The sequence below is a fragment of the Heterodontus francisci genome, chromosome 5, assembly GCF_036365525.1.
Source record: "Heterodontus francisci isolate sHetFra1 chromosome 5, sHetFra1.hap1, whole genome shotgun sequence".
NCBI classification, from domain to species: domain Eukaryota; kingdom Metazoa; phylum Chordata; class Chondrichthyes; order Heterodontiformes; family Heterodontidae; genus Heterodontus; species Heterodontus francisci.
This window is the reverse complement of record NC_090375.1, coordinates 33,521,706-33,546,492: the sequence shown is the minus strand read 5'-3', so window position 1 is coordinate 33,546,492 and position 24,787 is coordinate 33,521,706. Positions and strand designations below refer to the sequence as shown.

The following is a 24,787-nucleotide window of genomic DNA, read 5'->3' as shown; positions in this document are numbered from 1 at the left end:
CGACCCAAATTGTTAAGACTCAATTTATTTTCTCTCTTATATTTCATCCACTTAGTCTACCTGTATTAAGGATTTAAATTATGATGTACATTACCAGTATTTGTTAAATATTGATTTTTTTGTGAAAACAGAATCATAAAGTGCAATTAAGTTATGCTCTGTCATTGATAGCAATATGGCAGTTTGCTTATATAGTATCAGCAGTGCCCAGTTAACACAGTGGTTTGCCTTCAGAATAGATGCACCTTTAGTTGTTGATGGAAATCAATGATAGCATGTTAAATGGACCTGCCTTTCTGCAGAATTACTTAAGTGAAAAATGAATTTATTTTCACTAAGTGTTTGCACAAGTCAGATAAAAGAGAGACTAAAACTACTTTGTTATCTCAAAAACCCTGTATGGCACTAGCTACTGTATAGTTAAAACGTGGTATCAATGAGAACAGAACAAAATACAATTTCGAGACATATTTCTTCCACTTAGCTTTTATAGAAGAATTAATTGATATAATCTCTGAATGACCCCAAAACTTTACCATTTTATCCACCTCATATATAATGGAGTCAACCATCATTGAAAAGGTGCAAATGTTGCCAGGTTCATTTCGGATTGTGCCGAGCATACATATTCAAGTTATGAAGCTGTGAGTGAGGTCTATGCCTAGATATTTGTCTTTTAAAAGATTTAGTGTATTATAAATGTTGAGTGGTTATTGGAGATGCATACTTGATTTGTTTGTATTGAAAAACAAATATGTGGCTAAGTGAATTAGAGTTGTTTCTAATTTTAAAAAAGTAGATGAACGATGGGCAATAATAAGTGGAGAGGTTATTTTTCTTGGGCACATTTTCTTTCTCCATTCAATTTTTTTTCTCCATTCATTTTCTTTCTCCCTTCATTTTCTTTCCTCCCCACTGCTCCTGGTTCCCACTTTTTCTCCCATCTAGAGCAATTATGTAAACAGCACCATGACCTCTGGCTTTTGGTTACTGGCTTTCAGAAAGTGTGCAAAGAGGCTGAGTTTCTTTTTCCACCTAGGGAGCCTTTCCATGATTATCCCTTTAACATCATAAAGTTGCTATGTAGGAAGTATGAAACAGAAATCCAAGGTGGGAGGGATGCACTGTTTTTTCTAATTCCACCTCTCCACAGGTCACAACATATAGTTAAGTGTTTACCCAGTTACAGATACAGTCAATCATAGACTCTATTTTTATCCCAGAATGAAATACACCAACCAGGTTTCTTTAATAAACAACAAAATTATCAGTTTATTATAAAACAAGACTTAACCAGTAACGAAGCAAAGCATTAACACACAGATTGAAATATGAAAGTTCCCTTTTTACCTTAGGCACACAAACACTCACACACACCAATTAACTGGAAAAAAACAGAGATTTTTTCTTTAGAGGTCTGTTTAACAAAGAAGTTAAAAAAGAATCCTTTGGCCAAATACTTGCTAATTCTTGAAGAAAAAAGAGAAGATATGGAAAGATGTCAGTTGTCCCTTTTTGGTTTAGCATCCCAAATACGTGTATATGGCTGTCACTGGGATCTTTCTAGAACAGTTCTTTTCAGATGACATTGAAGTTCAGTTTCGCAGGCTTTCCAGGAGAAATGTGGCAACAGAGGTTTCTGGCAGGCCTTTCAAGAGGAATGCAGCATCAATTTCTCTACTTCTTACACTCGCTTCTAAGAGTTTCTCAAAGAGATGGAAAAGCTGGCAGGCTTTTCAAAGAGATGGAAAAGGCTGAGCTGGGGTTTTGTCCTTGGCAGCTTGATTTAAAAGTCCTTTCAAAACACTGTCCAAACTCCAACTGACTGTCCAAAACAATATCTCAAGATTCAAGCCTCCTGACCTCTATAAATCTTGACCTGTCACTTCTCTCTAAACATCTTACCCCAGGTCAAAAAACCTCCCGCTGGGTACTTATCTGAAGACAGGTGACTTCCAGGAAGAGTTGTTTACAGACCGAGTCCAAAAGGCAATTGCCTTTTTTAAAAAAAACAAACTCCAGAATCTATGGAATCCTTTTCAGTTTTCCCAAATAAAATGATGTCCATAATTTTAAAATACATGAGTCCTGAAAAAAATATTTAACAAAAAATATAAAAGCAAGGTCATAACTATATGTGGCATGGAGTTTTGGTTACCTGATGTGCTGATCCATCGTACCGCTCTATTGGCAGTTGTAGTGTAAATTTGCTAGGCTTTTTTCTCATTAGAAAGGAAGTGACATATATATTATGCAGTATAATAATATATTGGATAACAAAATGGTTGATATTGAGTTGCATGGCTATGCATGCAAACAGCAAAGCTAGAGTGGAATGCCTGCTGAATTAAAGGATTGAATTACTGCTTGAAGCCTGTTACATACTACATTATGTAGTATGAAAGTTTATTTTGAAATAACATTTTTGGCATTATCTTTTGAGTATGTGGATTAAAGCCAAGGTGAAGTAAGGGTAGGAAAGACGATAATGATGTAAAACCTGAAGGTATATGATCATCGTGCTATGTATTCCTATTTACAAGTAGGTTACTGTAAAATTGAAATAAATTTTAAAAAGCTACTGTCATTTACTGTCCTTGTTCCAAAGGTCATTAAGTCAACAATTTTGTGTTTATATTAATCATTTTAATTTTTGTGTGCATTTAAGTGGTGAATGTGTGACATGTTGATCATTGTTGAGTTAGTGATTCTGATCATATGAGGGCCCTGAATAACCCATTTGTGGAGAGAACATCAAGAGCTGTACTTAGGTTTGAATTCATTGTTGTCTCAGCTCAATAACTGACCTCAGCTTGCACTGCTATCTGTAGAGTTCAAACAGTTTTTCAGGGAAGTAACTAGTATTTTTGATACTAATATATAAAGCTAAATTTGCAATTAACGGTGTATCAGATTCATGACCTTAAAATATGCTGTACAGAATGATAACATGGATACAGGATCTATTTGGTACAAATAAAGAAGCCACAGATGTTGGAAATTTAAAATAAAACAAAACTCTGCTGGAAATAGATAGCAGGACAACCAGCATCTATGAAAAAAATAACCAGATTAATGCTCTGGGTGTGAGCTCAATAATAATGAAGGATCCTTATCTGAAATGTCAACCCATGAGAACATAAGAACATAAGAAATAGGAGTAGGCCATTCAGCCCCTCAAGCCTGCCCCGCCATTCAATAAGATCGTGGCTGATCTGTCCCAGGCCTCAACTCCTCTTTTGGGCCTGCTTTGCCGAACCCTCGACTCCCCAAGATTTCAAAAATCTACCTCCTCCTTAAATACATTTAGTGACCTAGCCTCCACAACTCTCTGAGGCAGAGAATTCCAGAGATTCACCACCCTCTGAGAGAAGAAATTCCTTCGCATCTCAGTTTTAAATGTGTGCCACTTATTCTGTAATTATGTCCCCTAGTTCGAGATTCCCCCACTTGTGGAAACATCTTCTCAACATCTACCCTGTCGAGCCCCCTTAAAATCTTACATGTTTCTATAAGTTCGCCTCTCATTCTTCTAAACTCCAATGAATAAAGGCCTAACCTGTTTAGCCGTTCTTGATAAGACAACCCCTTCATCCCAGGAATCAGCCTAGTGAACCTTTTCTGAACTGCCTCCAATGCTAGTATATCCTTCTTTAAATACGGGGGCCAAAACTGTACACAGTACTCCAGGTGTTGTCTCACCAACACCCTGTACAGTTGTAACAGGACTTACCTAATTTTAAACTCTAACCCCTAGCAATAAAGACCAAGCTTCCATTTTCCTTCCTAATTACTTGCTGCACCTGCATGCTATCCTTTTGTGTTTCATGCACGAGAACACCCAGATCCCAGATTGGGAACAGATGTTCTCAGGGAAATGCACGACAGAAATGTGGAGATTGTTTAGGGAGCACTTGCTGCGACTGCTGGATAGGTTTGTTCCGATGAGGCAAGGAAGGGATGGTAGGGTGAAGGAACCTTGGATGACAAGAGATGTGGAACAGCTAGTCAAAAGGAAGAAGGAAGCTTACTTAAGGTTGAGGAAGCAAGGATCAGACAGGGCTCTAGAGGGTGACAAGGTAGCCAGGAAGGAACTGAAGAATGGACTTAGGAGAGCTAGAAGGTGACATGAAAAAGTCTTGGCGGGTAGGATTAAGGAAAATCCCAAGGCGTTCTACACTTATGTGAGAAACAAGAGGATGGCCAGAGTGAGGGTAGGGCCAGTCAGGGATAGTGATGGGAACTTGTGCCTGGAGTCGGAGGAGGTAGGGGTGGTCCTAAATGAATACTTTGTTTCAGTATTCACTAGTGAGAGGAACCTTGTCGTTCGTGAGGACAGCGTGAAACAGGCTGATATGCTTGAACAGGTTGATGTTAAGAGGGAGGATGTGCTGGAAATTTTGAAAGACATGAAGATAGCTAAGTCCCCGGGGCCAGACGGGATATACCCAAGGATATTAAGGGAAGCGAGGGAAGAGATTGCCGCGCCTTTGGCGATGATCTTTGCGTCCTCACTGTCCACTGGAGTAGTACCGGATGATTGGAGGGTGGCAAATGTTATTCCCTTGTTCAAGAAAGGGAATAGGGATAACCCTGGGAATTATAGACCAGTCAGCCTTACATCGGTAGTGGGCTTGTATTCTCTGTCCCTTCCTGTCACTCTCTGATTAATGTATGCCCCTTCACTACCCTGCACTTCTGTTCTCTCGTTACTTTTCGACTTTTTAAACTTCCCTTCAATTGAACCCTCCCCCCACTATTTAGTTTAAAGCCTTATGTACAACCCTAGTTATATGATTCGCCAGGGCACTGGTCCCAGCATGGTTCAAATGAAGCCCATCCCAACGGAACAGCTCTCTCTCTCCAGTACTTGTGTCAGTGTCCCGTGAAGCGGAACCCATTTCTCCCACACCAATCTTTGAGCCACACATTTACCTCTCTAATCTTATTTACCCTATGCCAATTCGCACGTGGCGCAGCTAGTAATCTGGAGATTATTGCCTTTATGGCTCTGCTTTTTAATTTGGTCCTGAGTTGCTCATAGTCCCTCAGCAGAAGCTCTTTCGTGGTCCTACCTATGTCATTAGTACCTCCGTGGACCACGACAACTGGATCTTTTCCCTCCCACTCCAAGTTCCTCTATAGCCCAGAAGAGATGTCCTTAACTTTGGCACCAGGTAGGCAACACAGCCTTTGGGACTCTCTATCTTTGCTGCAGAAGACAATATCTACTCCCCTAACTATGCTATCCCCTATTACTGCTACGTTTCTCTTTTCGTCCCCCACTTGACTGGCGCTCTGAACCACGGTGCTGTGGTCAGTTCGCTCATCCTCCCTGCAGTCTGTGCCCTCGTCCACATGGGGAGCAAGAATCTTGTACCTAATGGATAAGGGCACTGGCTGAGGCTCCTCCAAAGCTAAATTCTGGATCCCCATACCTGCCTCACTCGCAGTCACACCCTCCTGTCCCTGACCACTGGCCGAATTCAAGGTAGTTAATCTAAGGGGTGTAACTGTCTCCTGAAACAGTGTCCAGGTAACTCTCCCCGTCCCTGATGTGTCACAGTGTCTGCAGCTTGGACTCCAGCTCATCAACTCTGAGCCGAAGTTCCTCGAGCAGCCAACAGTTGCTGCAGATGTGGTCACCGTGAATGGCACCAGCGTCCGCCAGCTCCCACACACTACAGCTGCAACACATCGCCTGCCCAGCCATCTCCATTCTATTTAATTCATTAGTTTGGATCTCAGTATTTCCAAAAAAATAGGAACTATTTAAGTGTACTCTTAACCCGTAATGATGTCGCCTGATTTAAATCACTTGGCCAAAACTAAAAAAAAACCCACAAGATTATTAGTTACGGAAGTAATAACAGATATGCTAAATGAATCATCAAATGAGGCCATATGGGTGGAGCTCAGAAATGAAAAGGGGGCAGCCACACTACAAGGAGTGTACTATATGACCTTACGACGTAGGAGCAGGAGAAGGCCACTCGACCCCTTGAGTCTGCTCCGCCATTCAATAAGTTCATGGCTGAACTGATTGCTCCACATTTCCACCTACCCCCGATAACCTTCCCCCTTGCTTATCAAGAATCTGTCTACCTCTGCCTTAAAAATATTCGAAGACTCTGCTTCCACTGCCTTTTGAGGAAGAGAGTTCCAAAGGCTCGTGACCCTCTGAGAGAAAAAATTTCTCCTCATCTCTGTTTTAAATTGCCGTCTCTTTATTTTTAAACAGTGACCCCTAGTTCAAGATTCTCCCACAGGGGAAACATCCTTTCCACATCCACATGGATTTTGACAAGGTCCCACATGGTAGTCTGGCCAGTAAAATGAGAGCCCATGGAATACAGGGGAATGTGGCAGGTTGGATCCAGAATTGGCTCAGGGACAGAAAACAAAGGGTGGTAGCCGACGGATGATTTTGTGAATGGAAAGCTGTTTCCAGTGGCGTTCCACAGGGCTCAGTGTTGGGTCCCTTGCTGAAAAGTAAAGACTGGTCTCATCAACGTTCATCACCTGCTTAGTAGAATAGCTACCTTCTTCTTGTCGAATGAAGAGTTGATGCAACTGGATGAGAGAAGGTACAGGAAGTTGCTGATGTATTACCTGCTGCTTGCATATTGATTACCAAGAAATTGTCTAAAGCTTTCCATCATGTTGAGCAAGCATCTTTGATGAAGATGATGCAGATAGAGAATCCAGCTGTAAAGTAGCCAAATTAATGAATGATGCCATGTGCTACAAAGAAAAAATGAGACTAGCAACACAACTGTCGCTTGATAAATTTATCAAATCTACTAAAAAGGCATCAAGTGATGATCCTGATGTTCCTAGGCCTTCGACTGCCAAATGAGAAGATGCGCAGCCCCAATTGGCTCCATCTTCATCTCTATCATTTTAGTTGATGATCCTGATGATCTTATGCCTTTGACACCACCCCGCCCCCCCTATATTTCCCTACCACCTACCTATACTAGTGACAATTTATAATGGCCAATTTACCTATCAACCTGCAAGTCTTTTGGCTTGTGGGAGGAAACCGGAGCACCCGGAGAAAACCCACGCAGACACAGGGAGAACTTGCAAACTCCACACAGGCAGTACCCGGAATCGAACCCGGGTCCCTGGAACTGTGAGGCTGCAGTGCTAACCACTGCGCCACTGTGCCGCCCTAGAGGTATTTAAAATAATGAAGGGATGAGATGGCGTGGATATAAAAAAATTGTTTCCAGCTGTTGAGGGGTCAAGAACGAGGAATTCATGGATATTAAATGTAAGTGATTTAGGACAGATAGTTGGAGAGACCATTTTATATCGTGTTATGAGTTTGTGGACTGTATTACCAGAGTTAATGATTGAAGTAGAGACTATACATACGGAGTAGGAGTAGGCCACTCGGCCCCTCGAGCTTGCTCCGCCATTCAATAAGATCATGGCTGATCCGCTTGTAACCTCAATTCCACATTCCCGCCTACCCCCATTAACCTTTCACCCCCTTGCTTATCAAGAATCTATCTACCTCTGCCTTAAAAATATTTAAAGACTCTGCTTCCACTGCCTTTTGAGGAAGAGAGTTCCAAAGACTCACGACCCTCTGAGAGAAAAAATTTCTCCTCATCTCTATCTTAAATGGACGACCACTTATTTTTAAATAGTGATAGTTCCAGTTTCTCCCACAAGAGGAAACTTCCTTTCCACATCCACCCTGCCAAGACCACTCAGGATCTTATTCAAGTCGCCTCTTACTCTTCTAAATTCCATTAGATACAAGCCTAGCCTGTCCAACCTTTCCTCATAAGACAACCCACCCATTCCAGGTATTAGTCTAGTAAACTTTTAACATTTAAGCAAATGTTAACTATGTGGTTGAAGGAGAAGGGAATAATAGGGTATGGGAACATGGGCACATGGCATTAGAGCTACTCTCATGTGGAGGATAAATATTACAACAGACTGGTTGGACCGAATGGCTAGTTTCCATGTTGTTATTTTTATATAATTCTATGTAAATTCTATCTTGTAGAAAGGGACAATTTCAGACCTTGAAAGTTGGTGGAGGCAGATCCAATCGAGGCATTCAAGAGGGAATTGGATTATTATCTGAAAAGAAAGAATGTGCAGGGCTACAGAGATAAGGCGGGGAAGTGGCAATAGGTGAATTGCTCCTTCAGAGAGCCAGCACAGATGCAATGGGCTGAATGGTGTGGTTACCATTCTTTAATTATGATAAAAATTGCACATTTTTAATTTTGTTTGATATTTCAGCTTCCATCTTAATCCCATGTATATGTCCCAATCATTTATTTTACCCTGTAAGATTTATAAAAGTGAAGGATAATCAGTACATTTTACTTCCTAGTTTGCTGACCGTACGAATAGTTCAGTATGATTGGCTGCTTACCCTGCTTGATGACATCACTGTTGCTGGGTGTCTGGTGATACCCTTTGACTTGGTGCCAGGGGAAAGATGAAATCCATGCCACTGAGATTGCTAGATCTTTGTGGGCAGCTTTGTTTAATGTAAGTGATGAGTGCTGTTGCTTTACCACTGACTGCGAAATCCAGGCCATCATGTTTAGAAATACGATACTTGTAGCAGAGAGCAGATACATACTGTGAGTAGGAGTAGTGTTAGGGCCATGCAGCATTAGCAATTACATGGGGCCCTGAACTAGTTAGGACCGGCTCCTACGCTCCATGGGACAAGCTGATCAAGTTATTCAGCACAATTCAGTGCTGCAAGCCAGATGGTATACACTATTGATTGGCTCCTTGCAACGTAACAGAAACATTGACACGCTATTGGCTACAACTTCAGAATATTGGTGCATGCCAGAATTGCAGATTTAGTGAATCCCAGAATCAGTTGCTGTTTGCACAGCCCGCTGCGCTTGCTGCTTCCTGGCTCTCTCAGTTTGCTAAATGTAATGCAAGCACTTCCAATTTTGTGATATAAATCAGTTGATACATTACGTGTAGAAGCAATAACAATGGCAACAGATGGTGAATCGGTTTCATTCACTTATTTTGCTTTTGATCGTTGTAATACATTTTCTGAAACTTAACATTTGCTGTGTATGACGTCGGGCTAAATTTTTACCCACCTTTTTTCTCTTTCTGATTGTTACTGTATATTTCCAGCATTTTTTTATTTTAGATTTCAAGAATGTTTTTGTTTCTAAACAAACATTTATATATCACATCAGTCTTTTTGTGTTGTTTTTACAAGTCCTACATCTTTGCTGAGCTGGAAGTGATGCTGTGCCCTCCATCATATATTTGTTGCTCAATAACATATTTCTTGGCTTGAAATCTCCCATCACTAGTAAATATGTAGTATTTATATAAATATAAGCTGTAGGTTGAGCCAAAAAGCCACCTTTAACCATTATCTGAGCAAGAATATTCAGAATGATTTGGTTGAGCTGATTGGAATTTGCACTCTTCAAGCAATAAGTGAACAAGTCCATAGTACAAGATATTTCGCCACAATTATGATTGCACTCCAGATGTTAGTCATACTGACCAGCTGTCTCTGATTTTGCATATGGTTACCCATTACAAGCCTGCCTTTTCACACGTGTGTGTGCTGATTTGACGCCAGACTAAGTTGTTGCAATTCAGTTTCGTTATCTATTAAAATGTAGGACCCAAAATAAACCTTTGAATGGAGCACGCCCACCTCCTCCCCACTCCCCAGCAAGGCAAATACTTCCCCTGACCATAAGGGAAGATGGGGAACAGACAAAAAGGCCAATGTAGATAACAGAATTAATGTTGGGGATAAAGACAAAAAAAGTTCTTAAAGTATCAATCTATGGGTAGCATATACAAAAACATTGTCAGGGAGGTTAAGAAAGTGGTTCTGTTCTTTCTACAAATGCTGACTGGCTGGAGTGTTTCCAGAATTTTCTGTTCTTCTGTTTTAAATTTCCAGCATCTTTTGTTTTGCTCTTTGATTAGATAAATTAAACCCCTATTAAAGTGTTTGAGAATGCCACACACTCTGGAGATGTGGTTGCAAGCTTAGAGGAGTAAATGTGGTGTGACTGTTCGGGGACACAGCAGAGATAGATTATGTGAAAACATTTTAAGATTAATTTAGTAAATATGTAAAGGAGTAGGCAACTAAATGGCATTAATTCCATCCCTTTTGAGAACTACAGTGGCGCAGTGGTTAGCACCGCAGCCTCACAGCTCCAGCCAGCGACCGAGTTCAATTCTGGGTACTGCCTGTGTGGAGTTTGCAAGTTCTCCCTGTGAACTGCGTGGGTTTTCGCCTGGTGCTCCGATTTCCTCCCACAGCCAAAGACTTGCAAGTTGAAAGGTAAATTGGCCATTATAAATTGCCCCTAGTATAGGTAGGTGGTAGGGGAATATAGAGAAGGTGGGGATGTGGTAGGAATGTACGATTAGTATAAATGGGTGGTTGATGGTCGGCACAGACTCGGTGGGCCGAAGGGCCTGTTTCAGTGCTGTATCTCTAAATAAAATAAATAAATAAACTGTCTACAGATCTTTTTGGTCCTTTTTAAAATGTAAATGCTGTGGTTTTCTAATGGGGAAATAATATGTATTTTTTGACGGCTGACCCAAACTGAAATAAATTATCCTGTTTTATTTTGTTCTGCTGTTGAAGCCCTGAAAGGGTTAAGGAAAGTAACGCTTAAACATTCCTGCCTGTGGTGCCCCACCTCATTGAATAGTATTTGGCAGGAGTTCCTGTGTATTGCAACTCTGTTTTATTGGAGTTTGAACCAATCAGATCTTCAAATACTCACATGGCGCAATCTAATACTGAATAAACTCCAATAATATGTAGTCTAGAGGACGTCTCTTTGAGATGTGCAAATGCTGCCACTGTGTAAAGTCATGGTCAAACATGCAGACAGTGTTACAACTGGGAAGTACACTACTTGTGACGTTGTTTAAAAAGCTCCAGGTTACAATGATTCATGTTTTGCTGGTTTATGAATAGTTTGACTGCAAGGATGTAACATGAGAAGAAGAAAGCTCAGTAGCCTGTGGATTTATTTATAAAAGTGAAGTTGATTAATCTTAAGTTTTATCTATGATTCTTGCTGAGAAGGATCCTCCTTCCCCATCAGAATCCGACACACCATGTATTTGCTGGGGTGTTCGAATAAGAAATGAAGTAAAACATCTCGAATCAGAAGGTATTGTTACAAAGGACTTGAGACATGTTTGGAAAATTTCAAGTAATTAACAAGATTTTTACTTTCAGTTAAAACCTCGCTCAATTTAAAAAAAAAAGAATTGGCTGGCTCAAGATTCTGTTCTAAGGTGTGAATTGAATCTGTGTAGTTATTCAGCTGTAAATTGTGACTGGAGTAAAGTTGTCATTCTGACTTTAATTTGTATCAGTACTTTTTAAAAGATATTTTTGGCTGACACTCCAGTTACCACACCCCAACCAATGGGGGCAGTCTGAAACTTTTCCAATTGAACCAGCTGCTGAGAGGCTTATAGCATTACTTTTTCCCCCTGCTATGTAGAAAGATACTTTCTTTTCCTTGGCTTCTTTCACTAATGGCATAACTGAGATTGAATCTGATATCTTGGTAATGAAGGGATCCAAGTTCACTACATTACTTGGTGTGCAGCACATTGAAGGGCCAGTGTACTGTTCTATCTCACCTTTGCTTCGAATTTTTTTTATTTGTGAGGATTTGAAAATTTGCAGATGGCATTTTCAGTTCTTTAAACCTCAAATTTGGTAGTAACGTTCAATAATCTTCACACAAAACACTTAGCTGTTTGATCTACATATAGTGTTGTATGTTTGCAGGGTGGGTGGGGGGGGAGGTGAGTAGGGTGCAACAGCTGCTGCTTGTTATTGTCTGTCCCTGTAGAGCTTTTGATCATTCACTTTGGACATAAAATTTTGACGCTTTTTCGTGGTACTCCCATGTAAGTCACAACATACCTAATTTTCTCATCTGTCAAGGATAGTTGTCAATGTGTGATAGCCCCCCCACCCCCCAGCATTATGCAAACACAATTGAAACTGTTAAGAAATATTTTCTAAGCTGTCGTGTGATCTTTGCATTATGGGATTAAAGGAGCAGTGGCAGCGGGGATACGAAATTGGCGAAGGGACAGAAAGCAGAGAGTAGTGGTGGACAGTTGTTTTTCAGACTGAGAAAAGTATACAGTGGTGTTCCCCAGTGGTTGGTATTAGGACCATGGCTGTTTTTGATATTTCTATAATGACACTTGACTTTGGTATACAGGACATAATTTCAAAGTTTGCAGATGACTCAAAACTTGAAAAAGTAGTAAACAGGAGGACTTAGACAAGTGAAATGGGCAGACACATGGCAGATGAAATTTAAAGCAGGAAGTGTGGAGTGATTCATTTTGGTAGGAAGAATGATGAGAGGCAATTGAACTAAATAGTGCAGTTTACAAGGGGCTGCAGGACCAGAAACCTTGGGGGTTTTTTGGGCACAAATCTTCGTGGCTGGACAGATTAACAAAACAATTGATGAAGCATATGGGATCCTGGGCTTTATAAATATAGGCAAAGATGACAAAAGCCAGGACATTATGCCAAATCTATATTTAAAATAAACCTATTTCAGCCCCAGCTGGAGTATTGTGTGCAATTTTACGCACCATACTTCAGGAAGGCCATGAAGGCTTTTTTGAGGGGACAGAAGAGATTTGCTAGAACGGTTTCAGGGATGAGGGATAACAGTTACATGGGTAGATTGGAGAAGCTGGGGCTGTTCTCTTTAAAACCACTAGTCTCTATGTAGAAACAAAAACATTTTTTAAAATGTCAGCATTCACACACTGATCATATTCTGTGCTAAATAGATCTTGAAAGGTTTAGCTAGAGTAAATAAAGAGAAACTGTTTCCAATGAAGAAAGCGTTGATAACCAGAGGACACAGATTTCAGGTGATTGGCAAAAGAACCAGAGGTTAAAGGCCGGCTCGGGTCTGCAAATGAAACCCGACCCGAGCCCGACAGAACCACATCCGATCCGAGTCCTTTCATTTTTTCCCGCGCCGGACCCGACCCGACCATCAGTTAACCTAGCTTCCGTTTTTCACTTTGTTGCTTAGCTGCACAAGCTTACAAAAACTGTAACTAAACAACCTTTCAAGTCCAAAAAGTACGTTGACATTGGAGCCACATACCGGAGGTGGTGATAGAGTGTGCCCTGCCGGACCTGGACGAGCGACCGACCTGAACCCGACACATGTCGACTGGCGTAAAATATAAAAACAGATAGCAAAAACTTCTATAACTATCTAAAAGGGAAGAGAGTAGCTAAAGTGAATGTTGGTCCTTTGGAGGATGGGACAGGGGAGTTAATAGAGGGGAACACAGAAATGGCGGAGACACTAAATCAGTATTTTGCCTCAGTTTTCATGGTGGAGGACACTAGCACCATCTCAATAGTAACAGGAAATGCAGAGGTTATAGAAAGGGAGGAACTTAGAACAATCATCATCACTAGGAAAATGTACTGAGCAAACTGTTGGGATTGAAGGCAGACAAGTCCCCAGGATCTGATGGCCTACATCCTAGGGTCTTAAAGGAAGTGGCAGCGGAGATAGTGGATCCATTGGTTATAATATTCAAAAATTCTCTGGATGCGGGAAAGCTTCCAGTGGATTGGAAAAAGGCTAATATAACGCCCTGATTCAAAAAGGGAGGGAGGCAGAAATGAGGAAACTATAGACCAGTTAGTTTAACATCTGTCGTTAGGAAATTGTTTGAATCCATTATTAAGGAAGTAATAACAGGACATTTAGAAAGTCAAAACGCAATCCATCAGAGTCAGCATAGTTTTATGAAGGGTAAATCGTGTTTGACTAATTTGCTAGAGTTCTTCGAAGCTGTAACAAGCAAAGTGGATAATGGGGATCCTGTAGATGTAATATATCTGGACTTCCAGAAGCCATTTGATAAGGTGCTGCACAAAGGTTAATACACAAGGTAAGATCACATGGGGTTAGGGGCAATTTATTAGCTTGGATAGAGGATTGGCTAACCAACAGAAAACAGAGAGTCGGGATAAATGGGTCTTTTTCTGGCTGGCAAGATGTAACTAGTGGGATGCCACAGGGTTCGGTCCTCTGGCCCCAACTGTTTACAATCTATGAGTTGGATGCAGGGATAGAAGGTACAAAAGCTAAATTTGCAGATTACACTAAAATAGTTGGGATAGTAAGTTGCAATAAAGAAATAAGAAATTTACAAATGGATAAGGATAGATTAGGTGAATGGGCCAAAATTTGACAGATGGAGTTTAATGTGGATAAGTGTGAGGTTATCCATTTTGGTCGTAAGAATAGAAAGGTAAATTTTTAACTAAATGGAGAGAAACTTCAGAGTGCTTTGGTGCAGAGGGATCTGGGTGTCCTCGTGCATGATTCGCTGAAAACTAGTATACCGGTAATAAGGAAGGCAAATGGAATTTTGGCATTTATTGCTTCGAGCTTCTTGAGTGTTGTTGGAACTGTACTCATCCAGGCAAGTGGAGAGTATTCCATCACATTCCTGGCTTGTGCCTTGTAGATGGTGGACAGGCTTTGGGGAGTCAGGAGATGAGTTACTTGCCGCAGGATTCCTAGCCTTTGACCTGCTCTTGTAGCCATGGTACTTATATGGCTACTCCAGTTCAGTTTCTAGTTAATGGTAACCTCCCAGAACGTTGATAGTAGGGGATTCAGCGATGGTAATGCCATTGAATGTCAAGGGGAGATGGTTAGATTCTCTCTTGTTGGAGATGGTCATTGCCTGGTACTTGTGTGGCACAAATGTTACTTGCCACATCAGCCCAAGCCTGGATATTGTCCAGGTCTTGCTGCATTTCTGCATGGACTGCTTCAGTATCTGAGGAGTTGTGAATGGTGCTGAACATTGTGAAATCATCAGTGAACATCCCCACTTCTGACCTTATGATTGAAGGAAGGTCATTGAAGCAGCTGAAAATGATTGGGCCGAGGATACTACCCTGAAGAACTCCTGCAGTGATGTCCTGGAGCTGAGAAGATTGACCACCAGCAACCACAATCATCTTCCTTTGTGCTAGTTATGACTCCAACCAGCGTAGTCTTTTCCCCCTGATTCCCATTGACTCCAGTTTTGGTCGGGCTCCTTGATGCCATACTCGTTGATGTCAAGGGCAGTCACTCTCACCTCACCTCTTGAGTTCAGCTCTTTTGTCCATGTTTGAACTAAGGCTGTAATGAGGTCAGGAGCTGAGTGGCCCTGATGGAACCCAAACTGAGCGTCACTGAGCAGGTTATTGCTAAGCAAGTGCTGCATGATAGCACTGTCGATGACATCCTCCATCACTTAGACTGGGGCGGTTATTGGCTGGGTTGGACCTGTCTTGCTTTTTGTGTACAGGACATACCTGGGCAATTTTCCACATTGCTGAGTAGATGCCAGTGTTATAGCTGTACTGGAACAGCTTGGCTAGGGGTAAGGCAATTTCTGGTGCACAGGTCTTCAGTACTGTTGCCGGAATATTGTCAGGGTCCATAGCTTTTGCATTATCCAGTGCCTTCAGTCGTTTCTTGATATCACGCGGAGTGAATCGAATTGGCTGAAGACTGGCATCTGTGATGCTGGGGACTTCAGGAGGAGGCCGAGATGGATCATCAACTCAGCACTTCTGGCTGAAGATTGTTGCAAATGCTTCAGCCTTATCTTTTGCATAAATGTGCTGGGCTCCCCCTATCATTGAGGATGGGGATATTTGTGGAGCCACCTCTTCCAGTTAGTTGTTTAATTGTCCTTAGAGACCTGGATTGGTTTCTGGTCCTCCAGTGCCTCAAATTTAAATTCTCATCTTTTGTTCTGGCCATGGCCTTGTCCCTCTCTATGTTGCAACCCCTCCCTCCTTTAGCTCCAACATTGGCAGCTGTGTTTTTAGCTACCAATTTCGATTTTTTTTTTGCCAAAACCCTTTCTATCTATCCACATTATTTTCCTTTTAAGATCTTCCTTAAAACCAACTCTGACCAAGCTTTGGTCATGTTTTGTGATGATATCTATTTTAAAGGTTCTATATAAGTGCAAGTTATTTAGGCTCTTCTTACTGTCAGTCCCAGTTCCAGCTCACGTGGCTGTTGCTTTACTCCAGGAGTTGCTTTTGTTGCCCGCAATTCTTGATCTTGTAATAGTTTTTGCTGGAATTCCAACCCACACATTTTTGTGTGTGCAACGTAAAGACTGCTGGAATGAAGAAACACCATTGGGCAGGAGTTATAACAGGGCATGTCAGTGAGAGAAACACAGGGAAGGTGAGTGCTTCTCTATGAAGGCCTGTTGAGGAGCATCGGTGTGAACTATGGGAAGGGTAGTTAGAGGGGAAGAATCTCAGTGTAAACTAGAGGGTTTGGAGGGGAAGAGTTGCTGTGAAAATCGGGGGACGGTGGGTAGGTGTGGATGGTGGAAGAGGAGAAATAACATCTGTGTGAATGGGAAGTGAGCTCCTCCGGAAAGAGGGGAGTGACTTTTGCTGGCTTTTGGGGAGTGATAGTATGGTGATTTCATTATGTAGAAACCTCAAGTGTGATTTTTTAAAAAATCTAAACAAAAATTACAACTATTTTGAAATATGAAGGTGTTGAAAAATTCATAAAAATTAACATTTTTCTGTATGGAATGGAGTCCTTAAAATTGAATTTACTGGTTCGGGTATTTATCAAGAGTTTGAGCAATTTTGAATTTGCCTTCAACATGCCTAAGAGCACCCTTGTGCTTTTTAGTATCAGCAAAATGTAAGTAGCCTGTTTCAAGTTTTCAAAATGTACATGCGTTTTTCATTTTTATCGAGACCATCAAACATGGTAGCCACTGTGTGGAAATAAGCCTAGTCATAAGTGGAAACCTGCTGCTTGTTAGAGGCTCCTTGTAACATTGTTCGGATTAAAAAGCTGAGAAATTATATCCTGATCCTTGTTTATTCATTGTCTTACGGAGGATGTGGATATAGGGTAGCTATGGAAAGCAGTAAAATAGAGAGAAATATGTGTGCTCAAATTATAACCCACAAAAATTTGGGAAATTTGGTGTTTTGAATTAGAGTTAATATATCTTTGGTCTCATGGATACCGATGTAAGATAAATGGCAAAAGAACCAACAGCAACATGAGGAAAAACTTTTTTACTCATCGAGTGGTTAGGATCTGGAATGCACTGTCTGAGGGTGTGGTGAAGGCAGATTCAATCGTGACTATCAAGAGGGAATTAAATAAGCACCTGAAAAGAGAAAATTTATCGGCCTTTGTTGAAAAGACAGGGGAGTGGAACTAGCTGAGTTGCTCTTGCAGAGAGCCAGCATGGACACAATGGGCCAAATGGCTTCCTTCTGAGCTGTAACCATTCTATGATTTCAGAAAGAGATGCAAAATCAGCAGCACCAGGTGGAAAATTCCATTGTTTCCATTTCTTTACTCAGTTTATTTCACACATATAAAAGCCCTATAATCAGATCAAATCATGACCTCTTTCTTTGAAGTAAAATAAGGTTAGTAATGCACTGTAACTTATGCAGTAGCACTTACAATTTTTTTGTTTAGTAAACTGAATTATAAATATATCTTGAACATTTCAGTAACACCTGTTAGTTGCTCAATGTGCTCTGGAGTCCTGAATATGTTTGTGGATCTGTTAGCTTCATTTCATTTATGTAAATTATTGATACTCCTGATGCAAAGTAATTTTAGGACTTGGCCATGGTATAGCTTTTGTACTAACTCTTGAGTATTTGTATTGCATAAACCGATCGGAAAAGCAACAGGTGTTTTACACAAAATTACTTGTCACAACTATCATTATGGCACTCGCAATTTATGCAGGTGACTCCATTCAATTTAGAAATGTGTGTCTGTAAAATGGCTTCCTGTTACATTTGAAATTGATTATTTAAAAAGAATTAGTGAGAGGTAAAAACTAGTACACAAGTACAAAAAGTAATCAAAAAGGCGAATGGAATATTGGCCGTTGTTTCAAAGGGGTTAGAATTTAAAAGTGAGGAAGTAATCTTTCAGTTGTACAGAGCCTTGGTCAGACTCCATTTGGAGTACTGTTTTCCATTTTGTGCAGTGAACCTCAGCAAAAGTATACTGGTCTTTGAAGGGGTACAGTGAAGATTCACCAGAATTATACCAGAGCAAAACTGGTTAAATTATGAAACAGGTTGTATAAACTTGGCTTGCAATGCCTTGAGTTTACTGGTAATGGGTGATCTAATGGAGGTGTTTTTAAAATTATAAAGAGATTCAATAGGATACATACAAACTATTTCTTGTGATGGAATCAAGAAAGAGAGGACATAATTTTAAAATTAGAATTAGGCTATTTAGCATGAAATCAAGAAGCATATTGTCATGCAAAAGCTAGTGGAAATTTGAAATTCGTTCTCCCAAAAGGCTGAGAATGTCAATTGAAATTTTTGAAGATTGATCAATAGATTGTTATGGGTTAAGGGTATCAAAGGATGTTGAATGAATGTGGGTAATGGTGTTGCTATAGATCAGCCATAAACAAACTGAATAGCAGAATCGGTTCATGGGATTGAAAGCAACTAATTCTCAAGACACCCTGTGGAAACAAAATCCTTTTGCATCACCAGCCCTTCTTGCTGTCTGATTGTAACAGAGGATTTCTGTAATTAAGATTTTTGTGTTAGGTGGTGATATCTTTCTTTGTTCCTGGATCAAGTGAATTTTTTTTTAATGGCAGTTAAGACAGAGGAGAAATAATGTTGAGTAAAAATTGCCCTTTGATGTGATGGATAAAAATAAACGGTGACTGAAAACGTTCGAATGCAATCTTAGGATCTTGATATTTATGTCCTCCTCAGAAAATGAAAATGTTAAAACCAGTGAATTTCAAAATATACAAAGCAGAATTACTTGGAACAGTTGGTTGGTTTTATTCATTTTTGTCAATGGTTTGCTTGAACAAATTGTGCCAAACAATTTTAACAGCAGAAATTAGACAGCGAGATGGGCTGGTAATGGAAAGGATTTTCTTCTTGCATTGTGTCTTGAGAATATTCGTTGTCTTGCACCTATCAGAACCCGATGTGGAATTTAGTATATGCTGAGGGAAAATGGAGAAAATAATTTATTGTGTAAGCAAGAAAGCACTTGACAACTCACAAAGGATAAGATTGCTAGTTGTTTATTTCGTCATATAGGACACATAGGAAATATGAGCAGGTGTAGGCTATTTGGCCCCTCGAGCTTGCTCCACCATTTGACGAGATCATGGCTGATCTACCTTAATGCCATTTTCCCACACGATCCCCATATCCCTTGATGTCTTTAATATCTGGAAATCTATTGATCTCTGTCTTGAACATACTGAATGACTGACTCTCCACAGCCCTCTGGGGTAGAAAATTCTAAAGATTCACCACCTTCTGAGTGAAGAAATTCCTCCTCATCTCAGTCCTAAATGGCCTACCTCTTATTCTGAGACTGTGTCCTCTAGTTCCCCAGTCAGGGGAAATGTCCTTCTTGCATCAACCCTGTCGAGCCCCTAAGAATTTTGTAAGTTTCAATGAGTTCACCTCTCATTCTTCTAAACTCTAGAGAATACAGGCCCAGTCTCCTCAATCTCTTCTCATAGGACAATCCTGCCATCCCAGGAATCAGTCTGGTGAGCCTTTGTTGCACTTTTCTATGGCAAGTATATCCATCCTTAGGTAAGGAGACCAAAACTGTACACAATGCTCCAGATGCGGTCTCAACAACGCCCTATACAATTGCAGCAAGACTTCTTTACTCCTGTGCTCAAATCCCCTTGCAATAAAGGCCAACATACCATTTGCCTTCATAATTGCTTGCTGCACCTGCATAGCGTTTAGCTCATGAACAAGGACAGTTCTCAATCTCTCACCATTTCCTACCAAAGTGGATAACTTCACATTTCTCCACATTATATTCCATCTGCCATATTCTTGCCCACTCACTTAGCCTGTCTAAATCCCTTGAAGCCTCTTTGCATCCTCCTCAAACTCACATTCCCACCTAGTTTTCTGCATCAGCAACTTGGAAATATTAAATTTGGTCCCCCCAAACAAATCGTTGATATAAATTGTGAATAGCTGGGGCCCAAGCACCGATCCTTGTGATACCCCACTAGTCACAGCCTGCCAACCTGAGAATGACCCACTTATTCCTACTCTCTGTTTTCTGTCCATTAACCAATTCTCAGTCTCTGCCAGTATATTACCTCCAATCCCATGTGCTCTAATTTTGCTTACTAACCTCCTTTGTGGGACCTTATTGAAAGCCTTCTGAAAATCCAAATTCACCACATCCACTGGTTCTCCCTTATCTATTCTGCTCGTCACATACTCAAAAAACTCTTAAGTTTGTCAAACGTGGTTTCCCTTTTATAAATTCATGTTGACTCTGCCTAATCCTTCCATTATTTTCTAGGTGTCCAGTTATCACATCCATTATGAAAGATTCGAGCATTTTCCCTATGACTGATGTCAAGCTAACAGGTCTGTTGTTCCCCATTTTCTCTCTCCCTCCCTTCCTAAATAGTGGGGTTGCATTTGCTACTTTCCAATCTTCAGGAACTGTTCCAGAATCTATAGAATTTTAGAAGGTGATCACCAACGCATTCACTATCTATACAGCCACCTCTTTCAACACTCTGGGATGTAGATCATCAGGTCTAAGGGGTTTATCAACTTTCAGTCCCATTAATTTCTCCAGTACTACTTTATTACTAATACTAATTTCTTACAGTTCCTCATTTTCATTAGTCCTTTGGTTCTTTAGTATTCCTGCGAGGTTTTTTGTATCTTCCTCTGTGAAGACAGACGCAAAGTATTTGTTTAGTTTCTCTGCCATTTCCTTTATCCCCATTGGGGGAGGCGGTGGCGTAGTGGTATTGTCACTGGACTAGTAACCCAGAGACCTAGGGTATTGCTCTGGGGACATGGGTTCAAATCCCACCACAGCAGAAGGTGGAATTTGAATTCAATTAATAAATCTGGAATTAAAAGCTAGTCCAATGATGGCCATGAAACCATTGTCGATTGTTGTAAAACCCATCTGGTTCACTAATGTCCTTTAGGGAAGGAAATCTGCTGTCCTTACCTGGTCTGGCCTACATGTGACTCCAGACCCACAGAAATGTGATTGACTCTTACATGCCCTCTGAAATGGCCTAGCAAGCCACTCAGTTGTACCTAACCGCTACGAAGTCAATAAAAAAGATTGAAACCGGGATGGACCACCCGGCATTCACCTAGGCACCGGAAACGACAATGGCAAACCCAGCCCAGTCGACCCTGCAAAGTCCTCCTTACTAATATCTGGGGGCTTGTGCCAAAATTGGGAGAGCTGTCTCACAGACAAGTCAAGCAACAGCCTGACATAGTCATACTCACGGAATCATACCTTACAGACAATGTCCCAGACACTGCCATCACCATCCCCGGGTATGTCCAGTCCCACCGGCAGGACAGACCCAGCAGAGATGGTGGCGCAGTGGTATACAGTAGGGAGGGAGTTGCTCTGGGAGTCCTCAACATTGACTCCGGACCCCATGAAGTCTCATGGCATCAGATCAAACATGGACAAGGTAACCTCCTGCTGATTACCACCTACCGCCTTCCCTCAGCTGATGAGTCAGTACTCCTCCATGTTGAACAGCACTTGGAGGAAGCACTGAGGGTGGCGAGAGCCCAAAATGTGTTCTGGGTGGGGACTTCAATGTCCATCACCAAGAGTGGCTCAGTAGCACCACTACTGACCGAGCTGGCCGAGTCCTAAAGGACATATCTGCTAGACTGGGTATGTGGCAGGTGGTGAGGGAACCAACAAGAGGGGAAAACATACTTGACCTCGTCCTCACCAATCTTCCTGCCGCAAATGCATCTGTCCATGACTGTAGTGGTAGGAATGACCACTACACAGTCCTTGTTGAGACGAAGTCCCGCCTTCACATTGAGGATACCCTCCATCGTGTTGTGTGGCACTACCACTGTGCTAAATGGTATATATTTCGAACAGATCTAGCAATGCAAAACTGGGCATCCATGAGGTGCTGTGGGCCATCAGCGGCAGCAGAATTGTACTCAACCACAATCTGTAACCTCATGGCCCGGCATATCCCCCACTCTACCATTACCATCAAGCCAGGAGACCAACCCTGGTTTAATGAAGAGTGCAGGAGGGCATGCCAGGAGCAGCACCAGGCATACCTAAAATGAGGTGTCAACCTTGTGAAGCTACAACACAGGTATATCTGCTTGCCAAACTGCGTAAGCAGCATGCGATAGACAGAGCTAAGCGATCCCATAACCAATGGATCTGATCTAAGCTCTGCAGCCCTGCCACATCCAGCCGTGAATGGTGGTGGGCAATTAAACAACTAACTGGAAGAGGTGGCTCCACAAATATCCCCATCCTCAATGATGGGGGAGCCCAGCACATCAGTGCGAAAGATAAGGCTGAAGCATTTGCAACAATCTTCAGCCATCTCGGCCTTCTCCTGAAGTCCCCAGCATTACAGATGCTAGACTTCAGCCAATTCGATTCACTCCGCGTGATATCAAGAAACGACTGAAGGCACTGGATACTGCAAAAGCTATGGGTCCTGACAATATTCCGGCAATAGTACTGAAGACCTGTGCTCCAGAACTTGCCACGCCCCTAGCCAAGCTGTTCCGGTACAGCTACAACACTGGCATCTACCCTGCAATGTGGAAAATTATCCAGGTATGTCCTGTACACAAAAAGCAGGACAAGTCCAACCTGGCCAGTTACCGCCCCATCAGCCTAATCTCAATCATCAGTAAAGTGATGGAAGGTGTCATCAACAGTGCCATCAAGCGGCACTTGCTTAGCAATAACCTGCTCAGTGATGCTCAGTTTGGGTTCCGCCAGGGCCACTCAGCTCCTGACCTCATTACAGCCTTGGTTCAAACATGGACAAAAGAGCTGAACTCAAGAGGTGAGGTGAGAGTGACTGCCCTTGACATCAAGGCAGCATTTGACCGAGTATGGCATCAAGGAGCCCGAGCAAAACTGAGGTCAATGGGAATCAAGGGGAAAACCCTCCACTGGCTGGAGTCATACCTAGCGCAAAGGAAGATGGCTGTGGTTGTTGGAGGTGAATCATCTGAGCTCCAGTACATCTCTGCAGGAGTTCCTCAGGGTAGTGTCCTAGGCCCAACCATCTTCAGCTGCTTCATCAATGACCTTCCTTCAATCATAAGGTCAGAAGTGGGGATGTTCGCTGATGATTGCACAATGTTCAGCACCGTTCGTGACTCCTCAGATACTGAAGCAGTCCGTGTAGAAATGCAGCAAGACCTGGACAATATCCAGGCTTGGGCTGACAAGTGGCAAGTAACATTTGCGCCACACTAAGTACCAGGCAATGACCATCTCCAACAAGAGAGAATCTGACTATCTCCCCTTGACATTCAATGGTATTACCATCGCTGAATCCCCCATTATCAGCTCGAGGGACAAATATTGGCCAGAACACCGGGGATAATTCCCCTGCTCTTCAAAATAGTGCCATGGAATCTTTTACATCCATCTGAGAGGACAGACGAGGGACAGGGCCTCAGTTTAATCTGAGGTTCAGGCAGTGCAGAACTCCGTCAGTACTGCAGTGAAGTGTCAGCCTTGATTGTTGTGCTCAAATCCTGAAGTGAGACTCAAACCCTGTTCCAATGCACACCGTTTTTCAAGTGTGTTCAGTTGCTTGACATTATGAAATCTGTATGTATTGGGGAATGAAAGAAGAATGATGAGGACCGACTTGCAGATAAACATCATCTGTGCTCTCAATTACTCCAGCCCTTTAAAAACTGTAGTTTGTGTCATTACAAACCTAAATGCTACACTGTCCAAATTTGTGTCTGAAGCTGATGTTTCAAAGCCCAACCTTTTAATTGTTTGGCTCTTTTCAGATCAAAACTTGGCGACTATTCACAATTTGAACCAATTTTACTTTCAGAATTTTACAAACTGGAGTTGTTAATTGCTCAAACCATATAAACATGCACATAAATGGATCCCTTTTAAATAGGTTATGTTTTCACTATTAGCTTATCCATACCAAATAAAATATTTTAACTAAGCAGAAAACAGGCATTTGCAACCTAATATCATCTGCAGAAGTCATTAGAATTTTAGTAAAGCATGAGGGTGGGCATGTGATATTTGCATACCTCTTGAATTGTGGAAAAGCAAAATACAATGCAACAGTAAATTTTGTCTATCTACACTTTGTGTTGGAGTATTTTTATTTGAAAAACTGACCTAGTAATTGTCTGCCTGCTCATTTCTCACTCATTGCATCTTCTTTATGTCTAACATATTCAGGACAACATAGGTTAGTAGGGTTAGCTTTGGAATGCTTTAGCAAACGGCTGGCACAGACATGATGGGCCAAATTGTCAGCTTTGCTGTAAACCCTTTGGTTCCATTTGTGTTTTATGTGTCACAGTTTCTCTCTGTGTATGTCTTTTCTTTCTTTAAATGTCTTCCGTTGAGTATCCTTCTCACTCTTTGTTTCTACCTTGCTTTCTGCCAGTATCTCGCTTTTGGAGATGTTTGGCTTGATTTTGGGATCCAACCTCCTGATAATCACACAAGCATTAGTATGTCTGTTGGTAAAAAGAAGGTAGAAAGGCAGTAGTGGGTCTGGGACTGAGAGAGAGGGATTGGGGTGCAGTGCTCAGGCTGCAAGAAACAAGGGGTCTGGGCTGGAAAGAAGCAGAAACCTGTGGAATGGAATG

General features: G+C 41.6%; 1 protein-coding gene across 5 annotated transcripts in view; it reads left to right on the top strand.

Annotated features, from left to right (window-relative positions):
* The window catches only part of LOC137369804 (focal adhesion kinase 1), a 717,355-nt gene that overhangs the window by 288,003 nt on the left and 404,565 nt on the right, over positions 1-24,787 (top strand). Inside the window, exon 1 of one of the 5 annotated variants that reach the window (XM_068031299.1) lies at positions 11,132-11,183. The exons of the other annotated variants lie outside the window; for them this stretch is intronic. The gene's annotated coding sequence lies outside the window, so the exon portion shown is untranslated. Of the gene's footprint in view, positions 1-11,131; positions 11,184-24,787 lie in introns of those variants that run through there. 5 annotated transcript variants of the gene reach the window in all.